The sequence below is a fragment of the Monodelphis domestica genome, chromosome 6, assembly GCF_027887165.1.
Source record: "Monodelphis domestica isolate mMonDom1 chromosome 6, mMonDom1.pri, whole genome shotgun sequence".
In the NCBI taxonomy this organism is placed as follows: Eukaryota; Metazoa; Chordata; class Mammalia; order Didelphimorphia; family Didelphidae; genus Monodelphis; species Monodelphis domestica.
In genome coordinates, this window is record NC_077232.1 from 189,360,322 (window position 1) to 189,384,068 (window position 23,747).

Genomic DNA, 23,747 nt, shown 5'->3' on the forward strand with positions numbered 1-23,747 from the left:
ATAAGGGCTGTACAAATTTAGAAAGCCATTTAATCTTTTATTGTCCCAAGCAAAAGCTTGTACTTCATATAGCAGTTTCTGAGCCACTCCAGGGGAAGGAATTTCCTTTATAGGGAGTTCCCTACAAATATGCAATTATTGGTTTAGACAAAAAAAAAAGAAAATGAAAAAGCATCCTAAAATTTTATACTGAGAACCACACTTATAGCAAACTACCATTTAGATTCTCAGTTAACCACTTGGATGGTCTCCTTTATGGGTTAAGCCATTATTTCTATCTTCCTTTGCCTTCTAATTACCAATGTTCACACAGCTTTGTATGTAGGAAGATACATTCAAAGAACTTCAGAAATTTTAAGAGGAAATGATCTCAAAGGACCCTGTATCCAACCAAGACTAATCAAGAAGTCCCTCTACAGTACTCTCAAGAAACGGGCAGCCAGCCAGCCAATGTTTGAATAAGATGTTCAGTGAGGCACAGCCAGGGCTCCATTTTTGGATAATTCTATTGCCAGGAAGGTTTTTCTTACATTAATCTGAATTCTTCCTCTCCACAGCATCTGCCTATGTTTGTTAGAGCTTCAAGCATCTCTTATCTCAAAGGAATTTCAAAGACTATTGGTCTAACTCATGACTGAGCAAGAATCTACCCTAAGGTATAGGTAATGAATGGACATGTAGTCTTTTCTTGAAGGCTGTGATCCCAAAGACCTCAGTCATCCTGGTCTCACTTTTTTGGGGGTAAACAATCCATCTTCTCAGGTTCCTACCTGAAATATATCTCCCAATTCTGAACATAATATTCTGGGTATATTCTGATTAGAGCAGAGTATACGATGTTTATTACTTCATTTGTTTTAGACTTTTTGCTTTTATTAACACAACCTAAAGCCAGATTAGATTTTCTGACTGCTATGTCTTGATCGACAATGGTTTAAAGTCCACTAAAACCCCTATTTGCTACCATAATCTTACCTCATCCATAGTATATGGATGCAATTTTACCCAACTTTCTAATTTTATATAGACATCTTATTAGAGTTTCTATAACAATAGTTTAAAACAGTTTTTATTTTATTTTATTAGACTTTGCTCACTGTTTTCAGCTTTTTTTTTAGGATTATGATTTCATTATGAAGTATGTTAGCTATCATCTTTAGCTGTGTGTGACCTTCAAACTTGATAATTGTGGTATCTACATTTTAATCCAAAGCATGGTTTTAAAAATGTCAACCAGAATAGAACAAACCACTATAGCACTTTAGTAGAGAACTCCTTATAGCTGACAAAGATCTAATTAACTTGTTATTCATCCATTTCTCATTTCTACATTTTGTCCACAAGGACCATATGAGAAACTGTAATATGACTTGGCAAAATAGATATATTGAACTGATGTCTTCCTCTTGATCTACCTGCCTTATAGCACTATCAAAAATTTAATTGTGTTTATGTGGTTTGACCTGTTCTTGAAGAATTCATGTTGGTTCTTAGAGATCACTGTTTTCCTTTTTTAATGCTCACATACTACCCCTTCAATAATCTTCTGGAATTAAACTGGGGTCAGGTTCACTCATAATATCAGGACAAAACCCTTTTATTTTTTTTTAATTAGAACATACTCCTCCTACTCTCTTTATTCCTTCTAAGATTGTTGAGAGGAATGCACCAGTGCTATTTTTTATTTATTTCAGTATACTGGCATATACTTCATCTATATTTGGTGAGTTGAACTCACTGAGTGTGCCTTGGCTCTCTTTTACTATCTCTTCATTAATTTTGGGTTTCAATTGCCTGATATATTTACTAGAAAATAATTTAAACCAATGTAAGTCACTAGATCGGTAAATAACTTTTAATGCATTAATATTACCCAGTGGTTAAAATCATCACTGTTATGATCTGATACATGGAACCATTTATATAGGTTGTGTAGCATTCTTTTAAAAAAAAGAACCTACAAAGATGATAATAATGAATTAGAAAAGGACTAAGATTTTCAATGGGGTCTCATTCTAAAAAAAATAAGAGAGCAGGCTTAATTTTACCCACATCCACCCTTTCCCCTTCTTCCTATGCTACTGAAGCTCTTTGATGAGTGTAGATATTAATTTTTAATAATTAGATTTTATACTTATGCAGTTTCATAGTCTGATTAATTTCATATGCTTGTATTATTTTATTATATTCTATTTATTCTATTATATTCTATATAGAAATATATATTCTATATATTTAACTTGTATTAAATAGGGTGGCCAATTTAAAAGCAGTCCTTGTTATCATACCACCCCTTGTCTGTGATTCATCTATTAGCATTTTGGTGGATTACCTGTGGTAGACATGCTGATGAAGAACTGATTCTCTGCAGATTGTCTATTGCATAAACAGTCTCATGGAGGCTCATTGGCTCAGGTCCATTTAGCTGTCACTTCATGGATGGATTTTTATTACATTTTGGCAATAGTGATGCATTAAAAGCACATAAACAAGCATTTCCTTCCTTTTCCCTTGCTGCACAAAAATTCCACAGCAAAGTCATCAACTAAATATGCCATTTCCAGAAACATTTTTTTTTTTACAAAAATGTAAGCTCTAAAGTTTTGATGGACAAACATTGGAGCAGGGATGGGATGCCATCTGGCAGGGCTCGAGATTAGAAATAGAAATCTGAGAGACTGAATAACTGAGGGGAGGGGAAAAATCTACCCTTATTTTAACCGAAGATACACAACACAATCCAAGATATAGACAACATAATAAATTATGCAATTTGACAAACATTTATTACAAACCTAATCTATGAATTGTACCATGCCGGGCACCAGGGAAAAAATATTAAATAATGTCATAGTTCCTAACTCTTACAATCATATTGTGGTATAATTTTGAAGTAGGATATATACAGATCACTGAAAATCCTACAGGTTAAAAATGGATTCTGCCTCAGTAGCTGAATCACCTAGAGATTCTTGCTTGAGACAAATTTAGATCACTTTTTTTCTTTTGTTACCTCTGTACTTGGGGGTGGGATTGGACTACTGGAAGGAGATCCATTAATAAAGGGTTGACAGTAGCTTTCATTGTTAGTCCTGCAATGTACTTAGGCTGATGTTTTGAAGGCAGGCTACAGAGTCTCTAAGGATTCTTTTCTCACTGAGAGATTTCCTTAGGTGTTATTAATATTTTCATCCCCTATAACATTAACCTTCCACAACTTCAGATATGGACTACCAGTGACAACTACTGAAGAAATGAAGACACTTTTACACAATGCTTTGAGGTTCACAGCCACTTCTTATATGTCATCTCTTTAGATCCACCAATGATCTTATGAGGTTTTGGTCCTATAGGTATTTTTAATGCCTTTTTTACAGATGAGAATGGTAACTCAGGAAGCTTAAATAACCTCATCATATGTGAAGAACAAATAAAAGAGAAAGATTCAAACCCATGTCACTGTTGATTGCAAGTCCAGAACTCTTTCTATTTAACTCTGGGATGTCTCTCTTAATTTAAAATAATTGTGTTAATAAATAAGCCATCATCTAAATATGTAATTTCCTTTGCTTGTCAACTTTGGGAGGGGGTGGTAAGAAGGGAGGGAGACAACAAGAATCCTATAATTGTGGAAAAAAATTTAAAAAAGAAAATTAAAAAAAGAAATGAATATGTAATTTCCAAACAGAAAGACATCATTAGGAGATAATAAAGCCATGGGACCTCTTAGGGAGGCACAAATATCCCATATTGGTATGGAAACATCTGAAGAAATTTATATACCTCTTGTTCTTGGTTTCAGTGATAAACATTGCAAAATGACCCTGTATGCTTTTCCTGGCACATTAAGCCTCTTTTGCTGCACTCTCCTTACCACTTTGGAATTAATCTTTTCCATCTTTGGAGCATATATCTGGTATATCTGCAGAAGCTAAGATGAGTAAGGTCCATCCCTCTACTAGCCATCTATGTCATATCCTTGCCTGGGAACAAAAGAAAATTCCAAATCATCCATGGATTTTTCAAATGACAAGTAGTCATTAACTGATTATTTACTAACCTATCCATTTTTCTTCTAACAAGAATATAGACTTTATTGGGTTGTTAAACTCATCACTTTAGCTCAGAGTAAACAGAAATCTGATCTTGATCTAATTAATTTGATCACTTAATTCTCTTAGACTGTCAGACTGGATAATTGAAGCAAAGACCAAATCCATTCCAGACCAGAATTGTTATTTAAATAATTTCCATTCAATCAATCATCCATTCAACCATTTAACAAATATTTATTGAGTATTAGCTATGGGCAGGGCACTGATGTAGCTATTACAAACTACATTGATTGCATAAACCCCATTAATGCTAAGCCCAGCTTAATTTGTCTATGTAGACATATAGACAAGTCTATATACTTAGCCAAATTGAATATTTTCAGGCTGATTGCTAAGCAATGAACTGGATTTCTGAACTGTGGTTGCCAATCAGTTTTAAACAGCTGAATCAGATGGACCATTCTGAAGTCCTGATTGGCTGCTTGGCAGCCTATCCCTGTGGTTCTTTATTCTAGATAGATCCACATCTTTAGGGTTTTTTTTTTTTCAAATTATGAAATGACCCAACAGCAACTCAACTCAACAGACTTATGCAGGAGATAACTCAGGGCATACTCTCTCAACCTTGCACCCCAAACAAATCCAAATCTTCATGGTTTTTGCAGAGAAAATATTTAGTTCATGTGACCAAAATAAAGCAAACACATACAGTGTTAACATTTTACTGTTGAACCTCCTTTAATATATTGGAAACATTCAAGTGAAAATGTCAACAAGACACATTCCTTTGCAAACTCCAAGACTGCAAGCAGCTCGAATTTCCATCCAGTTACTATTGCATGTTGGTAAATAACACTCCGTGCACATCTTTATTCACCAAAGGGATGTTTTCATGCCCATAATTATAGGCTTGGTGCTGGCAGGGAAAATGCTCTCCTAAATACTGCACTGGGCGGCAAAAGGGTAACTTAATTTATCTTTTGTGAGTTTAACAATTCCCTGTTGTTATTAGAGGCAGTTAGCTCTGACAATTTGTATCATGGAGGAGATGTTCAAAACACTGGAATTTCAGACTGGTTTTGATTAAAAATTTCCTTTCTTTGCATTCTTAGAGAGCACAGTAGAAAGCACCTAATTTTTCTCTGCCTCCCATGTCAACACTGAGAAAAAACCCATCAGACATTAAGCCAATTAATCACACCTCTAAGCTTGAGTTTTCTGGAATTTGTAATTCCTGGGGTGTGAAAGAGGAAGGGAATTAGAGTGTCCAAATGGTTCAAGAATGGAACTATATGCCCCTAAGAAAGCATCCACTGGGCTACAGAGCACTAAAAAGAAGAGATAGAGAACTGGAAACCTGTAGGGGAGGAGGGATAAGGCAGGAGGCATCAGGCAGCCAAATGACTGTGGCTTGATGTATCCTGCCTCTGATTTTCTTTGATTTTTCCAGAAGAGAAGTTGGCAATGAGAATAGAAGAATGGCAAACAATGTAGTGTGTTCTTGCCAAGATGTAAATACAGAAGAAACATTCTAAAGGACTATGTACAGTATCAAATGATCTACAAAGACGAGGAGAATAATGAATTACATTCTCTATTCTCTGTCTGGGTGACTCACTGAAATGGAAAATGAAACATGGCTGAAGAAATGTATTAAAGGTTCAAAATATGGTGGTGCAGGTTGTTAGTCAAGAAAAATTGAGTCCTACTAGACAGGTTCAAATAGATTGAACAGGTTCTGAAAAGGTGCCACAACTAAGTGTTCTGTGCTCCCAAAAATCCAAACTAAAATATAAATAAGATTCTCCTGTCATACTTCATATGCTGCCTCCATCTCTCTCCCTTCTCTTAAGGAAAAACAGTATGGTAGTGGATGAAGAGAGGACTGAGATCAAAACTTGGATTCAAGTCCTGCCTTTGACACATGATTATGGCACCCACGTCAAGACAGTTGACCTTTTAGTTACTTCATTTAATTCTTTAAGACTAAGAGACTTTCACTGGTAGAGGTAGTTTTCTCATTGAAAATTCTTTATAACAATGAATTTTTGGTTCTGGCCACTCGTGTCTCACCTCCCTACACCAGAACCCAACACAATGAGTGCCCATCAAATGGTAGATTCTTAATAAATAATAGTAGAATTGTATTGATCATAGACCTTATTGAATGTAATTTTTTCAGGGCTTGAAGCAACAGTTCAATATTATCCCCAAGCAGAAAAAAAATAGAACTGAACAAACTTCACTTTCTTGCAAATGACATGAAGCCATTCATATCCTGAAGTGTTAAGAGATCCTAGATGCTGAGTTCAAATGTGGTATTTCCATTGCCACTGAAGATGAGACTAGATAACTTTGGAAATTCTAGCTTCTCTGCCCTTTGTTATGGTTGTGTCTATAATTGCCTTCCTCTAGGTATCAAAATGCTCTTGGTGTGATCTGACTGCTTTGGGTGTAATGACAAACTTTCTTCAGTCTTGTTTACTATTTTCTGGCTTTTCACTGTTGTGTAAAGCAATATTGCTTATTATATTCTACTATCCTTTATAATATTTTGAAAAAGAGACAATATTCTGAACTAATTTCCCTTTGGCTGCCTCATCTTGAGGTTTGGAAAGGAAATTCAGTGCTTGTGGAGTGGGATTTTTTTTGCCCTTTTAATTATAATGACATTTTTGTATAATTTTGTATAATTTTAATTAATTAATTAATTTACTACATTTAAATACCTGGTTAACTCCCTCCTTCCTTTTCCTCCCTCTATTAGAGAAGGCATCATTTGACAAAATATATGTCTATATATCGCTATATAAAACGATGTCATTTCTATTTATCAATTCTTTCTCTGGACGTAGACATGCATAAGTCATTCTTCAAAAATATTTCTGTTGCTTTAAATAATATTCTCTTGAGAGAATATTATGAGAGAATATGAGAATAAATAAAATAGACTTTTTCATGTTTTTTCTAAAATTCACCTCATCATTTTTCATTGTGCAGTAGTATTCCATCACAATCATATGGCACAACTTGGTTATCCATTCCCCAGTTGATAGACATCTCTTCAGTTTCTAGTTCATCACAAAGAGAGCTGCTATATACTTAAAACATCTAAGCTTTTCCCCTTTTTTTCTTGATCACCTTAGGAAATAAACCTAGTAGTGGTATTGCAGGGTCAAAAATATATATATACAGATTATTAACTCTTTAAACATAATTCCAGATTGGTCTCCAAAATAGTTGGATCAGTTTAAAATTCCACCAACAGTATATTAGTGTCCCCATTAGTGTCCCCAAATTCCCTCCAACATTTGTCATTTTGTCCTTTTATCATCTTAGCCAGTCTGATCAGTGTGAGATAATATCTGAGTTGAATGATTTGTATTTCTCTAATCAATAATGTTTTTTAGCTTTTTCATATAATTACACATAGCATTGAATTCTTCATCCAAAAGTTATATGTTCATATCTATTGAGCATTTATCAATTGGGAAATATTTCATATATATTTGACAAAGTCCTCTTTATATTTTAGATATGAGAACTCTATCCTGACTTTATTGTTTTTCTTTTAATCTTAGCTACACTTATTTTATTTGTACACAAACTTTTTAATGCAATGTATTCAAAATGACTTGTTTTATATCATGATATTTTCTAGCTCTTGTTGATTCATAAATTATTCTTTTCTCTGTAAATCTGATAGGTAATATTTTCCCTGTTCTAATCTGCTTATGATATTTCCCTTTATGCCTAGGTCATGTATCCATTTTGATTTTATCTTGGTAAATAGTGTAAGATATTAGTCTATATCTAGTTTCTACCAGACTTTTTCTAGTTTTCCCAACAATTTTTATCAAATAATGAATTCTTATTCCAAAAATTTGTATCTTTACTTACAACTAAAGGGTATAGGTCTGTTCTGTTCTACTGATCTACTCTCCTATTTCTTCACCAGGACCAGATACTTTTGATAATTACTGCTTTATAATATAATTCAAAATCCCATACTACTAGACCACTTTCCTTTATGTTTTTTTCATTAATTTTTGATAGTCTTGACCTTTTATTTTTCAAATGAATTTTGTTACTTTTTCTACTTTATTGAGTTTTTTTTTTTGTAATTTAATTGGGATGGCATTGAATAAGTAGACTAGTTTAGGTGGGATTGGCATTTTAATTATATTGGCTCTGCCCACCCATGAACAATCAATATTTCTATTTTTTAATTTGATATAGTCAAAATTATTTATTTTACATTTTGTGTTTTTTTTTCTAACTTTTGCTTGGTTTTAAAATCTTTCCGTTCCCAAAGATCTGACATGTATACTATTCTGTGTTCACCTAATTTACTTATAGTTTTCTTCTTTATATTCAAGTCATTCACCAATTCTGAGTTTATCTTGGTGTAGGGTGTGAGATGTTGATCCAAACCTAATCTCTCCCATACTGTTTTCTGGATTTCTCAGCAGTGTTTTTTTTTTTTAATCAAATAGTAGATTTTAAACTGGGAACTTTGGGCGTATCATAGACTGTCTTGCTGAGGTCACTTACCCCAAGTCTATTCTACTGATCTTCCTTTCTGTCTCTTAGCTAGTACAAATTGTTTTGATAACCACTGCTTTAGAGTATAGTTTGAGAACTGGGACTGCAAGTCATCTTTCCTTTGCATTTTTTTTATGATTTCCCTGGATATCCTTGATCTTTTGTTCTTCCAAATGAACTATGTTATGTTTTTTGCTAATTTAGTAAAAAAGTTTTTTGGTAGTTCAATGGGTATGGCACTAAATAAGTAAATTAATTTGGGTAGGATTGTCATTTTTATTATGTTACCTCATCCTACCCATGAGCAATTGATGTTTTTCCAATTGTTTAGATTTAGTCTTAATTGTGTGAAGAGTGTTTTGTAGCTGTGTTCATATAGTTCCTGTGTTTGTCTTGACAGATTCCTCAGTATTTTATATTGTCTAGTGTGATTTTAAATGGAATTTCTATTATTCTTGCTGCTGAGATGTGTTGGAAATATATAGAAATGCTGATGACTTATGTGGGTTTATTTTGATTCCTGTAACTTTGCAAAAGTTACTGATTATTTCGTCTAGCTTTTTAGTTAATCCTTTAAGTAGACCATCATATCATCTCCAAAGAGTGATAGCTTGGTCTCCTCATTGCCTATTTTAATACTTTCAATTTCTTTTTCTTCTCTAATTGCTACTGCTAGTGTTTCTAGTACAATGTTAAATAGTAGAGTTAATAATGGACATTCTTGTTTCACTCCTGATCTTATTGGGAAGGCTTCTAGTTTATCCCCATTGCAGATGATGTTTGCTGATGGTTTTAGATATATACTATTTATTATTTTTAGGAAAGACCCTTCTATTCCTATACTTTCTAGTGTTTTTAATAGGAATGGGTGTTGTATTTTATCAAAGGCTTTTTCTGCATCTATTGAAATAATCATGTCATTTTTGTCAGTTTGCTTGATGATATGGTCAGTTATGTGGATAGTTTTCCTAATATTGAACCATCCTTGCATTTCTGGTATAAACCCTACCTGGTCATTATGAATAACTCTTGTAATCACTTGCTGGAGTCTTTTTGCTAGTATTTATTTCATAAAAGGAATTTGGTAGAATTCCTTCTTTGCTTATTCTGTCAAATAGTTTGTATTATATTGGTATTAGTTGTTCTTTGAATATTTGATAGAATTCATTTGTGGATCCGTCTGGTCCTGGGGATTTTTTCTTAGGCAGTTCTTTGATGGCTTGGTCAATTTCTTTTTCTAATGTGAGGTTTTTTAGGTATTCTGTTTCATCCTCTGTTAGTCTGGGCAATTTATATTTTTTAATATTCATCCATATCACCTAGATTATCATATTTATTTCCATATAATTTGTCATAATAATTTTTAATGATTGTTTTAATTTCCTCTTCATTAGAGATGAGTCTCCCTCTTCTTCTTTCCTTTTTTCAATTAGATTGACTAGTACTTTGACTATTTGATTTGTTTTTTTCAAAGTACCAGCTTCTAGTCTTATTTATTAAATCAATGGTTCTTTGATTTTCAATTTTATTAATTTCTCCTTTGATTTTTAGGATCTCTAATTTAGTCTTAATCTGAGGATTTTTAATTTGTTCACTTTCTAGTTTTTTTTAATTTGCATGCCCAATTCATTGACCTCTGCCCTTCTTAATTTGTTAACATATGAACTCAAGGATATAAATTTCCCCCTGAGTACTGCTTTGGCTCCATTCCATAGATTTTGAATGTCTCATCATTGTCATTTTCTTCAATGAAATTATTAAATTTTTTAATTTTAATTTTTCCCCCCATGATTTGTTCTTTAAATTATTTCAGAGAATGATATTCTTTAATTTCCAATTCATTATTGATTTGCCTCTCCCTATACCCTTACTAATTATTATTTTCATTACATTGTTGTCTGAGAAGTTTGCATTTATTATTTCTGCTCTCTTGTACTTGTTTGCAATGTTTTTATGTCCTAGTACATGGTTAATCTTTGTGAATGTACCATGCACTGCTGAGAAGATGAATTCCTTTTTGTCCCTATTTATTATTCTCCACATATCTACTAACTATAATTTTTCTAAGATTTCATTCACTTCTCTTACCTTTTTCTTATTTATTTTTTGGTTTGATTCATCTAGTTTTGATAGAGGAAGGTTCAGGTCTCCCACTAGTATAGTTTTTCTATCTATTTCATCCTTGAGCTCCACTAGTTTCTCCTTTAGAAATTTGGATTCTATGCCATTTGGTGCATACATATTGGGTACTGATATTTCCTGATTTTCTATGTTGCCTTTTATCAGGATGTAATTATCTTCCCTATCTCTTTTGACTAGATCTATTTTTACTTTGGCTTTGTCAGATATCATGATTGCGATCCTGCCTTCTTTTTATCAGTTGATGCCCAGTAGATTTGGCTCCATCCTCTTACTTTTCCCCTATTTGTGTCTACCTTCCTCCTGTGTCTTTCTTGTAGACAGCATATGGTAGGGTTTTGGTTTCTAATCCACTCTGCTATTCACTTGTGTTTTATGGGTGAGATCATTCCATTCATTTTCAGAGTTATGATTACCAGGTGTGTATTTACCAGCATTTTGATTTCCACTCCTAGTCTTGCCCTTTCTTCTTTCACCATTTCCTTCTACACTAGTGTTTTGTTTTCAATCGGTTACTTCCCTTTTTACTCCCCACCTTCTTTTTCCACTCTTATTTTCTTTACAGACTTTTTAAACTACTCCTCATCCTCTCCCTCCCTTGTATTATTTCCCTCCCTACCAGTCCATTTGTTACACTTCTACTTCCCCATAGGATGCAAATCAATTCTCTGTTCCAATGTATTTGATTGTTCTTCCATTTTTGAGTCTATTTCAATGCATATAAGAATTGAGTATTTCCTATCTCCAACCTCTTTACCCTTCCAGTGTATTGATGTTCTCCACCACTCCTGCCATGTGATTCTTTGTGACATATAAATTTACCCATTTTGTTTCTTTTCCCATTTCTCTTAGTATTAACCTCCTTTTAAACTCTAGTTGTATATATATGTATACATATACATATATCTTTATGCATACATATATCTATATGCAGATTTATGTCTTGGAATTTCATCCTATAGAGTTTGTCACTGTTCCCTCTAAGTATAATTCTTCTAGCTACCCAGGTGTTCATAACAACTTTCAAGAGTTACCAATATCCTCTTTTTTTATAGGAATACATATCATTTAACTTACTGTGTCCATTAAATTTTTTTTTGTTTTGTTTTGTTTTTTCTTTTTTCCCCCTTTCTTAATTACCTTTTGATGATTCTCTTGCGTTCTGTGTTTGGGCAACTTTTCTGTTCAGGTCTCATCTTTTCTTTATAAATGCTTGGAATTCTATTTTATTAAATGACCATACTTTCCCCTATAAGTATATAGTCAATTTTCCTGCATCATTGATTCTTGGCTGTAGACCTAGTTCCCCTGCTTTCTGAAATATCATATTCCATGCCTTTTAGTCCTTCAGTGTAGATGCAGCCAGATCCTGTGTTATCCTCACTGTTGTTCCATGATATCTTAATGATTTATTCTTAGCAGCTTGTAGTTGCCTGCACTCTTACTCCTCTCATTATGTGTTGGATTTATGGGTTTGGGCTTTCCTGTCAACCTTCACCCTTGGAGCTTAGCAAGGATCTCAGAGCAGTCTGTGGGGAGGTGTGATGGAGCTTTAGGTTCCCTGCCTCTGAAGGCTTTATAAGATTAAGCCCTGGTGGAGTTGATCTTGCAGAACTATATGTGTCCTGGGGCCAAAACCTCAGGAAAAGAGGGGCAATATGGAATGTCTCAGCCGCGCCTAGACTGCCTACTCTGTGCTTCTTCTCCAACTGCTTTCTCACCACCTGTGTTTACCTTAGCCCTGAGCCTGGTACAGCTTTACCTGCAAGGTACTCCCTCCAGACCAGTGCCCTTGCATGCTCAGAGATTCTAGCCACTGCTGGAGGCTCATTATTGTAGGTGGCAGAGGGGTCCTGGGATCTTCCTTCTTCTTTTCCCTTAAACCCGATTGTTCTCAAATTCAGGCTTTTTGGGGGTGTAGCTTTTAAGTTGAGTCCAGTAGGAAGGTTCCTTGGCTCTATCCTGTTGTTAGGTTTGGTTTTTAGTCCCCTGGGAGCATTTGGTTTTTAATCTGTAAGGAAGGGTTTTCAGAGGTGTGAACTTTTGCTGCCGCTAAGCCTCCATCTTGACTCCTCCTCCTGACATGTTTTTAATAGGGATGAATGTTGTGTTTTGCCATAAGATTTTTCTGCACATAAGTATCAGCTCTGTTTCATAAAAGAAGTTTGGCAGGACTCCTTCTTTATCAGTTTTTTCTAAATAATTCATTTAATATTAGATTTGGATTATCTTTAATGTTTGGTAGAATTCTTCTGTAATTCCATCTGGTCCTGATGCATTTATTTTCCCTAGGAAGTTCATTTATAGCCTGTTCAATTTATTTTTCTAAAATAAGTTTAATTAGATAATCTTTTTTCCCCTCTCTTAGTCTAAGCAATTTATGTTTTTGTAAGTATTCATCCATTTCCCTTAAATTGTTAAATTTCTTGGTATATAATTGGGCAAAATAATCCCTAATCATTGCTTTGATTTCATCTTCTTTAGTAGTAAGTTTATTCTTCATTTTTATGCTAATGATTTGCTTCTCTTCTCTCTTTTTAAACATATTAACCAACAGTTTATTTGGTTAGTTTTTTTTTCATAAAATCAGCTCAGTTTTATTGTCTAATTCAATGGTTTTCTTAAATTCAGTTTGGTTAATTTCGCATTTCATTTTTAGAATCCCCAATTTTGTATTTGATTAGAAAATTTTAATTTATCCTTTTCCTAGTTTTTAAAAATTATACACTTAATTTATTGATCTGTCTTTTCTCTAAATTATTCATATTAGCATTTAGAGATGCAACTTTTTTTTTCTAATTACTGCCTTTGCCATATCTCATAGGTTTTGGTATGTTGTCTAATTATTATAATTTTCTTTAATAAAATTATTGTTTCTATGGCTTGTTCCTTAACTCACAAATTTTTTAAAATTAAATTAATTTTTAATTAATTTCCAAATAACTTCTATTATGTATTTCCATGAATCCTTATTAAATTATGATCTGAAAACTATGCATTTAATATTGCTATTTTCTGCATTTAATTATAAAGTTTTGTATCCTAATATAGAATTTATTTTTGTAAAGGTTCCACATACCATTGAGAAAAAGATATTTTTCTTTCCATTCCCATTCAGTTCTCTCTAGATAGGTACCAAATTTAGATTATCTAAGATTTTATTCATCTCTGTGACTTCTCCTTTGTACTTTTGGCTTAGAGAGATTCCTGCTTTGGTGGCTTTGCAAGGAGACTCTCTCTCTGCTCCTTGGGGCTTCTGTGGGACACTCACCTTCAGCATGAGTTCTGTGGAGAGACTCTTTTCCTTGGATTCTGCATCGACTTGTTGGTGAGTATCTTGGACTTCAACATGGAGATTGTAATTTTGTCAGGTAGTGAGCTAAACTTCATTGGATCAGCACTTAGCGTAGGCTAAGCAACTCTTTACCTCTTTCCCTCCTACATTTCCTGCTTCAACTCTTTCTCTTCCTTGTTATAAATAAAAGCTACTAAAAGGTTTTTTTTTCTGGCTTAGGGATAATATTTTGAATTCAGTGACCACAACATTGAATTTATAACTCTTTTATTAGTCAAACCCCCAATTTAACCCTTCCAGATTCATTCTGCTATCTATCTATGTGCATTTTATGGGTGAATTAATTCCATTCACATTCAAAGTTATAATAGTTGTGTTATTTCCCTCCATGCCATTTTTCCTTACTGTTGTTCCTTCTTTGCCTTTATTTTTATCTCATTTTTCTTCATATATATGATGTTCCTTGAAATATGATGTCTTCAGTCTTCACTCTTTTATGATTAATTTTATTTTATTCAATTTGACACAACTTCTATTAATGAGTGATTTTTCAAATGACCCAATTCATGATATACTTTTAATAGTTTAAATATACCTTTTCCTATATGAGAAATAAACATTCTGACCTTATTAAATCCTTTTAAATTGGTATTTCATGTTATCTTATGTTTTTTTTTCTCATTCTTATGGATCAAATTTTCCATTTAGTTATGGTCTTCAGGAATATTTGTAAGTCTTTTATTTTGTTAAATGATTTCTTCCCCCACCCCTATATGATGATAGTCAGCTTCTCTGGGTAGGTTATTCTGGGTTGTAAGTAAATCTCCTCTTCTGTTTGTATTATATTCCATGTCATATATTGTTTTAATGTAGAAGCTGCTAAATATTGTATTATCCTAATTGTAGATCCACAATATTTAAACCATTTTATTCTAGTTGCTTGCAGCCTTTCTTCCTTTCCCTAGGAGTTATAATACTTGCCTAAAATGTTCCTGTGAGTTTTCCTATTGAGATTTCTTATAAGGGCTGATTGATGGAATCCTTCAAAGTCTACTTTATCTTTCAGCTAAAATACTTTAGGACAATTTCCTTTAATACTTTCTTGAAGTAGCTCTTTTAATTTTTTATCATAACTTTTAGGTAGTTCAAGAATTATTTCATTTTTTATTCTCAAATCTATTTTTTAGATCTGTTGCTTTTGTAATAAGGTATTTCCCAGGCTCTCTCTCTTTTTTTTTTTTTCATTTTTAGATATAGTTTTTTTTCTTGTTGTCTTAAAAAGTTATCAGCTTTCTCTTGCCCAATACTAATTTTTAATGAATCATTTTTCTTTGGTGAGTTTCTGGATCTTCCCCCCCTCAATTGGTTGATCTTTCTTTCATAAATTTCTTTACTTTCTTACATTGTTTTTATTTTATTCTAATTTTTTCTCAACTTTTCTCATTTGGTTTATAAACTCTTTTTAGGATTGTATCCATTTTATGATTTTCTTTAAAGTTTTAGAAGTACTTTCAATTTAATGTCTTCTGATTTTGAAACATGACTTTATTTCCAAAGAAGTAATTTATAGTTGGACTCTTTCTCTTTTGTTTACTCATTTAATTTTTTTAGTGAACTATTTATTAATTGTAAATTTTATGGAAGTGTCAGATTATTTTCCTTCCATGGGCAGGACAAAGTGTTAATGCTTAGTTTATTGTTGTTGAGAAGCTTTCTGTGGGTCTTTGATTTCTTAGTTCTTGTAATTTCTATATTGCAGGGTACCTAAGCAACACAATCACTTTTATTCCCTGTAGTTTCTCCAGAGTCTGTCTCCTCTGTCCTGGATCTACAATCAGGGACTCCATTCTCTCAAGGTTTTTGCCTCCATCCAATCACATGTATGTTTTTCACTTGTATGTTTTTGTTCCTCTTCTATAGCCACATAATATACTATCTAATCAGTGCACATAGCCTTTGCAGTTGTCTTTAAGTCAGAAGCTTATATAGTCAGTTGGTTGAAGGTTCTGAAGCCAAGGCTGTGGTTTACATAGCTGCCTCTGGACCTGGGTATCTGTTTGTTCAATTTTTGAAAAAACCACCTAGAACTATCCCAGGTTTTTTCCAGATTGTCTTACACTGAACAATTGTTTCTCTTTGATTCTTAAATATTTTGCCACTTTAAAGTTCACTCAGGAGCACTACTTTTAACTCTTTATAGGGAAATTTGGAGAGTTAGAGTGTCCTGTTTTACCATCTTCCCAGAATATTGTTAATTAAATTTCTTTTGAAAATTATAGTAATCAAGAGTTAATTTAATTTAAAAAAAATTTATTTCCTATTTCATGGCTTTAAAAGGAGGTCAGATTGGAGTTTTCATAGCAGATGGTAGCTTCTCCTATTTTTTATTCTTAAAAAATTGATTTTGGTTTCAACCTTTACTCTAACTAGATGATTGACTAAATGCACAGACAGAGCTGTATGTATTGTTTTCTTCTATTAGAATATAAGCTCCTTGAGGGCCAGGACTGTCTTTATTTTTAGATTTGTATCCTTCAGAATTAGTCCAATGTTTGGCACATATATCAGTACCTAATATATGCAAATTAATTCATTCCACACTTTAAAGCTAAAAGAGTACCATGCAATTAAGTAGACATTTGAAACCAGTTTTTTGGGAGACATCCAGGAATATTCTAAAATCATGACTATGAGATAGAAACAATTTTTATACAAGATAAGTGTGTAGAGAAGCCACTGGGGGAAGTAGTAGAAAAAGCTTCTTGTAGAAGGCAGTATATGAAGAGTATTAGAGATTCCCAGAGCTGAGGCAGGAGGACATTAAAGGCATAATGGACCACTTGGACAAAGACAAAACCACAGAGATTGAAGAATGAATGAAAGAAGAATGTATGAAGAACAGTAAAAGTTTGTCTAGTTCATGAAGGTGATTAGTATATAAAAAGACCGGAAAAATAGATTGGAGCTTGTTTTTTAAATATCTTTTTACTTATTTCATTAGATATTTTCCAATTATATGTAAACAAATTTTTTAGAAAAAACTTTTGAGTTCCAAATTCTCTCCCTTCCTCCTGCTCCTCTTCTAAATAACCCTTCAAAAGGCAAGCAATATAATGTTGAGATTACCTTTGAAATCACACAAAACACTTTTCCATGTGTACCTGTTTTTCTTCTAATTTTGACCACATTATTTTTGACTATACCAAACTTTTTACATTTTAAGTAATCAGAATTATCCATTTGACTTCCTATGATCCTCTCTATTTCTTATTGGGTAATAAACTCTTTCCTCATTCATAGATCTAATGGTTACATTTTTTTCCATTTGAAGTTTGATTTTGAACAACTTAAAATACTAAAAAGCAATCTATATTTGAATCTAGAGGCGATCAGGAGCCATTTGAATTGGCTGACTTAGGGAACTGACGTCAGATCTATTTCTTAGGAAAATATATCTGTGGAGGATGGTTTGGAACAATAAAATACTTGAAGCAGAGAGATCATAGAGTCTATAATAGTCCAAGAGAGAGAATAAAATATGAACTAGGGTGGCAGCTATGCAGAGATAGAAGGGAAAAGATGGGAGATGTGTTGTGTAAGTAAGAAACTATTTAACAATTTGTTAGATATATGAGATAACTAAGAGTAAAAGGTAAGAATGTCTTAAAGACTTCAAATTTAGATGTCAGATTAATAGAATATGTAAGAAATATAAGGAAGCTTGGAAACAAGAGTGGATTATGGGGGGTAAGGATGCGGAGCTTTATTTTAAGCATCTGAACAAATACTAGAATATAAAGTAAGACTATCTTCATGGTGGTCTCTTTGTTTATACTCATCTTGAGAATATATAATTGTGGACTAAAATGACCAAGCTTCACCTAAAGTTCCACCTTCTTCAAAAAGTTTTTTTTAAATTCCTTCCTGATCTTAGTGTTTTCTCTTTGAGATTACTTACCACTTTATTCTGTGTATATCTTGTTTGTACATAGCCTTCATTATACTGTCTCCTTCAATAGACTTGAGTCTTTTAAGAATAGGAACTTTTTTTTGCCCATCTTTATAATTCCAGGACTTAACATAGTGCCTAGCTTTTAGGAGGTGCTTAATATAAACTATTGATTGATTGCCTCATAACACAATTTTTTATTGCCATTGGATTCATGAGAATATGCATTCTGCATCCACATCTCTGAGGAGAACAGATGAACCATATTTCCATTTGGCTACAACTATTCTGTGTTATTTGATACCACTCATAGTGAGAATGTCAATATTTACTCTATTCCATGCCTATGAAAACATTCCAATTTGGATGCTGTTGGAGGAAGGTCTCACATATAGAGAATCTAATTAGCATAATATAGATATTCTCTAACTTAATAAATTATTTAAAAGATATTTTTCTCATAAACACATTATTATACATCAAGTCTATGTTCTACTGTCATCCTACAGAAGACTGATGAACTTGAAATGTACCTCACATATAATATTAGAACCAGAAAAAAAAATTAACCATCCCCAATAGCAATAACACTATTTTCTTGTAAAGAGAGGCACCCAAGTTGATATGCCAAGAAGATATTTTACCCTGGTTTATTCTTGGCAACCAGAAGGAAGAGACTCAAGATGTGATAGTATTTGGGCAGCTACAATTGATAGAGTTCCAGCCCTAGAGTCAGAGGGACCTAGGTTCAAATATGGCCTTAGATACTTCCTATCTGTGTGATTGTGGGCAAGTTGCTTAACCCTGATTGCCTAGTACTTGTTATTTTTCTGTTTTAGAATAGATACTGACAGAAAGAATTTTTTAAAAGATATGATAGATTTAGAGCAGGGATAGATGTGATACATCATCAAGTCCAACCCTTTCCTTCTTGAGATGATGAAACTGAGTCAAAGAGATCTTAAATGACATGTCCAGGGTCATAAAGCTACTAGGCGTTAGAGGCAGAATTTGAGCCCAGATTTAACATTAAATTTCCACTCCAATATCATTCATATGGTATTGATTCACTGAATTCCATTTTTCTTTTCCCCATAGTTGATATGCTGGAGAATGAAGACTCCATGAACCAAGATATCCTTAGCACTTAGCATATGGCTTATCATAGTATGCAGTTAATAAATATTTATTGATGGATGGATGCTCTGTGATTTCATCCATGCCAGTCCTCACTCCAATTGTAAAGATCATAATCCATCCTTTTCTTCTAATCCATTAAATGAGATGATATTTATAAAGCTTAGAATAGTGCCTGGCACATAGTAGATGCTTAATACATGATTGTTCCCTCCCTCTTCCTTTATCTTATGTAACTCTGGTTTATTGGAGTTGATTGACTAGAGGATTGACAACATCAAATCTATTCCTTAGGAAAATAACCATGTCAACTGTGGGGAGGATGGTTTGGAGCAATAAGAGATACTTGAAGCAGGGAAACCATAGAGTCTCCAACAGTCCAGGAGAGAGGAAATCCTTCCATTTCTCTGATAACTTCTCTTATAAGAGATACATCCAGTGGGCTTCATCTAAATCTTTTGTCATATAATGGGGTAGCTTTTAGGTGGGCAACTAGTATCCTTTCTTCCACAGGACTTGCCTACTTTATTTTCTGGTAATTTTTTTATTATTTAATTTTATTTATTTAATTAATTTATCATTCATTTATTTATTTGTTTGTTTACTTTGGATGTGACCTATTTATATCCACTATTCATCTTCATTGGTCTTCAACTGCATGGTAGTTTTATTTTTCTTTAATTTTTAATTTTTTCCAGATCACATGTCAATACAATTTTCATTAACCATTTTCTGATTTCACAATCTAGGTTTTCTCCCTCCCTCCCACACCTCTCCCTTCCTTAATATAGCAGGTAATATAATATAAGTGTACACTAGTTATCATACAATGACTATTTCCATGTGGTCATCAGGTTGTGAAATAAGTCACAGATTGCTTACACTGGAGAAAAATGCATAGAAGAAATAAAGTGAAGAATGTCATTCTTCATTCTATATACAAACTCTCTGTTCCTTCTATAGCAGTGGATAGCCTTTTTCATCATGAGTCCCTTGGAGTTGTTCTGGATCTTTGCATGAGTAGACCATCCTTTCAGACCAAGTCAATTAAAATCTCAGTCACCCATTTTAATCACCTTTGACATATGCCATTCACAGTTGATCACCATACTTTATTGTTTGTACATAGCCTTTAAAATATTGTCTCCCTCATTAGGCTGTGAGCCCTTATTGTGTACAATGTTCTCTTGCTTCTGCTCACTTTAATTTGCATCACTTCATCTAAGTCTTTCCAGGTGTTTTTGTGATCATTTTATTCATCATTTATTATAACTCAAAAGTATTCCATTACAATCATAAGCAATGGCTTGTTTGGCCATTTTCAAATTGATGGCTATCCTTTCAGGTTCTAGTTCCTTAGCACCATAAAAAGAGCTGCTTCAAATATTTTTGTACAGGTAGGCCTTTTTCTCCCATCTCTGATCTCTATGGGATACAGGCCTAGTAGAAGTATTGCTTAGACAAATGTTTATGGACTTTGGGGACTAGTTTCTAATTGTTCTCCAGAATGTTTGGATTTAATTCACAGATCACCAACAGGTTATAAGTGACCCAATTTTTCCACATTCTTTCCAATATTTATTATTTTTCTTTTCTGTCATGGTAGCCATTCTGATACATATGCAGTGGTACCTGAGAGGAATTTTAATTTGCTTTTCTTTAATTAATAATGATGTGGAGCCTTTTTTCACACGAATAAAGATACTTTTAATTTCTTCATCTGAGAAATACCTATTTAAATCCTTTGACCATTTGACAATTGGGGAATATTTTATATTTACATAAATTTTATTCATTTCTCTATATATTTGAGAAATGAGGCCTTTGTCAGAGTTATTTGCTATAAAAATTTCCCCCAGTTTGTTGTTTCCTTTCTAATCTTGGTTGCACTGATTTTGTTTGTGCAATATCTTTTTAATATAATGTAGTCAAAGTTATCTATTTATAACTTATAATGTTCTCTGTTTCTTTTGGATAGAAATTCTTCTTCCCTTATCTATAGATCTGACAGGAAAACTATTCTATGATCCCCTAGTCTTTTTATAGTATCACCCTTCATTTCTAAATCATGTCACCATTTTGCTTTTACCTTGTTATGTGGTATGAAGTGTTGGTCTGTGCCTAGTTTCTGCCATTCTGTTTTCTAGTTTTCCCAGCAATTTTTGTCAAATACTGGGTTCTTTTTCCCAAAGTCTGGATTTTTAGGTTTGTCAAAAACTCAATTATAATGGTCAGTTACCACTGCATGCTGACTGACTAATCTATTCCATTGGCCCACTATTCTATTTTTTGATCAGAACTTAATTGTTTTGATGGCTCCTGCTTTAGAATGCAGTTTGAGATCTGGTAAGAATAAGTCACCTTCCTTCCCATTTCCCTCCTAATTTCTTTGGTATCCTTGGCCTATTATTCCTACAGATGAACTGTCGTACATTTTTTAGCCCTCTGAAATAATTTTGGGTGGTTTGATACGGCACTGAACAGGTAAATTGATTTATGTAGAATTCTCATTTTTATTATATTAGGTCAACCTTGTGTGAAAAGTGTTTTATACTTTTGATCATATCATTCCTGGGCTTGTCTTGGCAGGTAGAATCATAATTTTTTCTTTTGAGAATATTGTGGAAAAGCAACAGAATATAGTGGATAGAAATTAAGTCTCAGAGTTGGAAAGATTTTGGTTCTTTTTTTGACTCTGATGTATATTGGTTGTGGCATTCTGAGCAATTTACTTATCCGTGTAGGATCACAAGTAACACAGTATTATTTTCATAGCACTGTCATTCTGCACTGGTAGATTACGCACCAGGAATTGCTTATAGCACTGAAAACACATCTAATCAGAACAAACAAAGCAACAAGCAATTGTTGTACTCTCATTAGGCACAACCACAGAGAATAATTGGAAGCCTTTTCTTTTCCTCTAGATAGTGTAGGAAATACTACTGTAATTTGCCCATCAACAATTAATCTGTGTCTTATGAACTCAGATAGTTTCCTGGGAGTACAGTCTGCGAGTAGAACTTGAACTCAAGTCTTTCTAATTATGAGGCCAGCCTTTTATCAACTATACTAAACTGCCTTGCTGGTGGAAGGTTGGTTTAAAAAGTTTTCTTTATATTTTTTAGGAGGGAGCAACATGAAGATATTGAAAAAGTGCTCCAATTTCTCAACTGCCATGCATCCTGCTCTCTCTGGCTCAGATTACTCTACTCTTTCAGTTCATCATCCATAAAATTAATTGAAGACATCTATGATAATTAAGCAACTGTATATAGTTTTCAGAACAGTGGGTATTCTTCATCCACTTGATTCTTCCTATGTGGATTGTTAGACCAAACTTGTGAGTGACTGTGAACTTCATTTAAGATTTCCATTGTTTAAAAGATGTGTACAATTAGTATAATGTTAACTGTAGGCAATAATACCTAGAAAACTTCACCATGGAAGGGAAAGAGAAGGGAATAAACATTTTTTAAGCCCTCACCTTCCATCTTGGATTCAATACTGTGTATTGGTTCCAAGGCAGAAGAGCTAGGCAATGGGGGTCAAGTGACTTGCCCAGGGTCACACAGCTGGGAAGTGTCTGAGGCCATATTTGAACCCAGGACCTCCCATCTCCTCAATCTACTGAGCTACCCAGCTGCCCCCGGAATAAACATTTATTAAGTTTCTACTTTGCGGCAGCCAAATGGTATAGTGGATAGAATGATAAGTCTAAAATCAAAATCATCTCCCTGAGTTCAAATGTGGTCTCACACACTTTCTAGCTGTAGGACCTTGGGCAAACCACTTAACCCAGTGTGCCTCAGTTCCCTCCTCTTTCCAATGAGCTGGAAAAGGAAACTACAAACTAGTATCTTCTGCAAAGAAAACTCCAAAAGGGGTCCCAGAGAATTGGACAAAACTGATAAGCAACAACAAGGCTCCATTTTGTGCCAGCAACTGTGCTAAGAACTTTACAAATATTAATTCATTTGACATATAGGAAATCCCTCTTCTACTTGAACTGCACTGGAAGTTGTCCATGCCAGTGGCAAATAACTTTTAGGAACACACATTGTTTTGTGCTTCATTCAAACCAAGTTATCTCTATTATATCTTTCAAGGAATATTGTATTGTCTTCAATATGCACAGAGGGTACCTTGTGGGAGGAAAGCATTTAAGGTGGCATTTTGCATATAAGGCATTTTATATTAAACAAACAATAAACACCAGGGGGTTTTAAGTTCTCTGCTTTTTAGTCACTTGTGTGATTACAAATTTATGGCCTTTGATAGTATATTATTTGTGAAGGTTTGTCTTTTTCTTTCTCATAATTTCTTCAAGGATGCTCTCAAAACTTGTATAAATAATTTTTATAAAGATTTTATAGAAATAACAACAGTAGAATAGTGCCTATCAGAGGACTTTAAAAGGATAAATATGTTTATTTCATAAATATTTATAATCTATACCTTCCACTGCTCACTCCCAATTGAGCAATTAAAAAATAGACTCTGAAAAATATGACCATCATTACAAACAGACAGCTCAGAAACACAGATTTCCACATGGTCCTTGTCCAAAAATGTAAATCTTTCAGCATTTTAAATATGTTATCTATCAAGAAGTGAATGTCATGTT

General features: G+C 33.5%; 1 long non-coding RNA gene across 1 annotated transcript in view; it reads left to right on the top strand.

Annotated features, from left to right (window-relative positions):
- The window catches only part of LOC103101498 (uncharacterized), an 88,634-nt gene extending 74,193 nt beyond the window's left edge, over positions 1-14,441 (top strand). Inside the window, exon 3 of the long non-coding RNA XR_468758.3 lies at positions 13,939-14,441. This is a non-coding gene — a long non-coding RNA (uncharacterized LOC103101498). The remainder of the gene's footprint in view (positions 1-13,938) is intronic.
- The last annotated feature ends 9,306 nt before the right edge of the window (positions 14,442-23,747 follow it).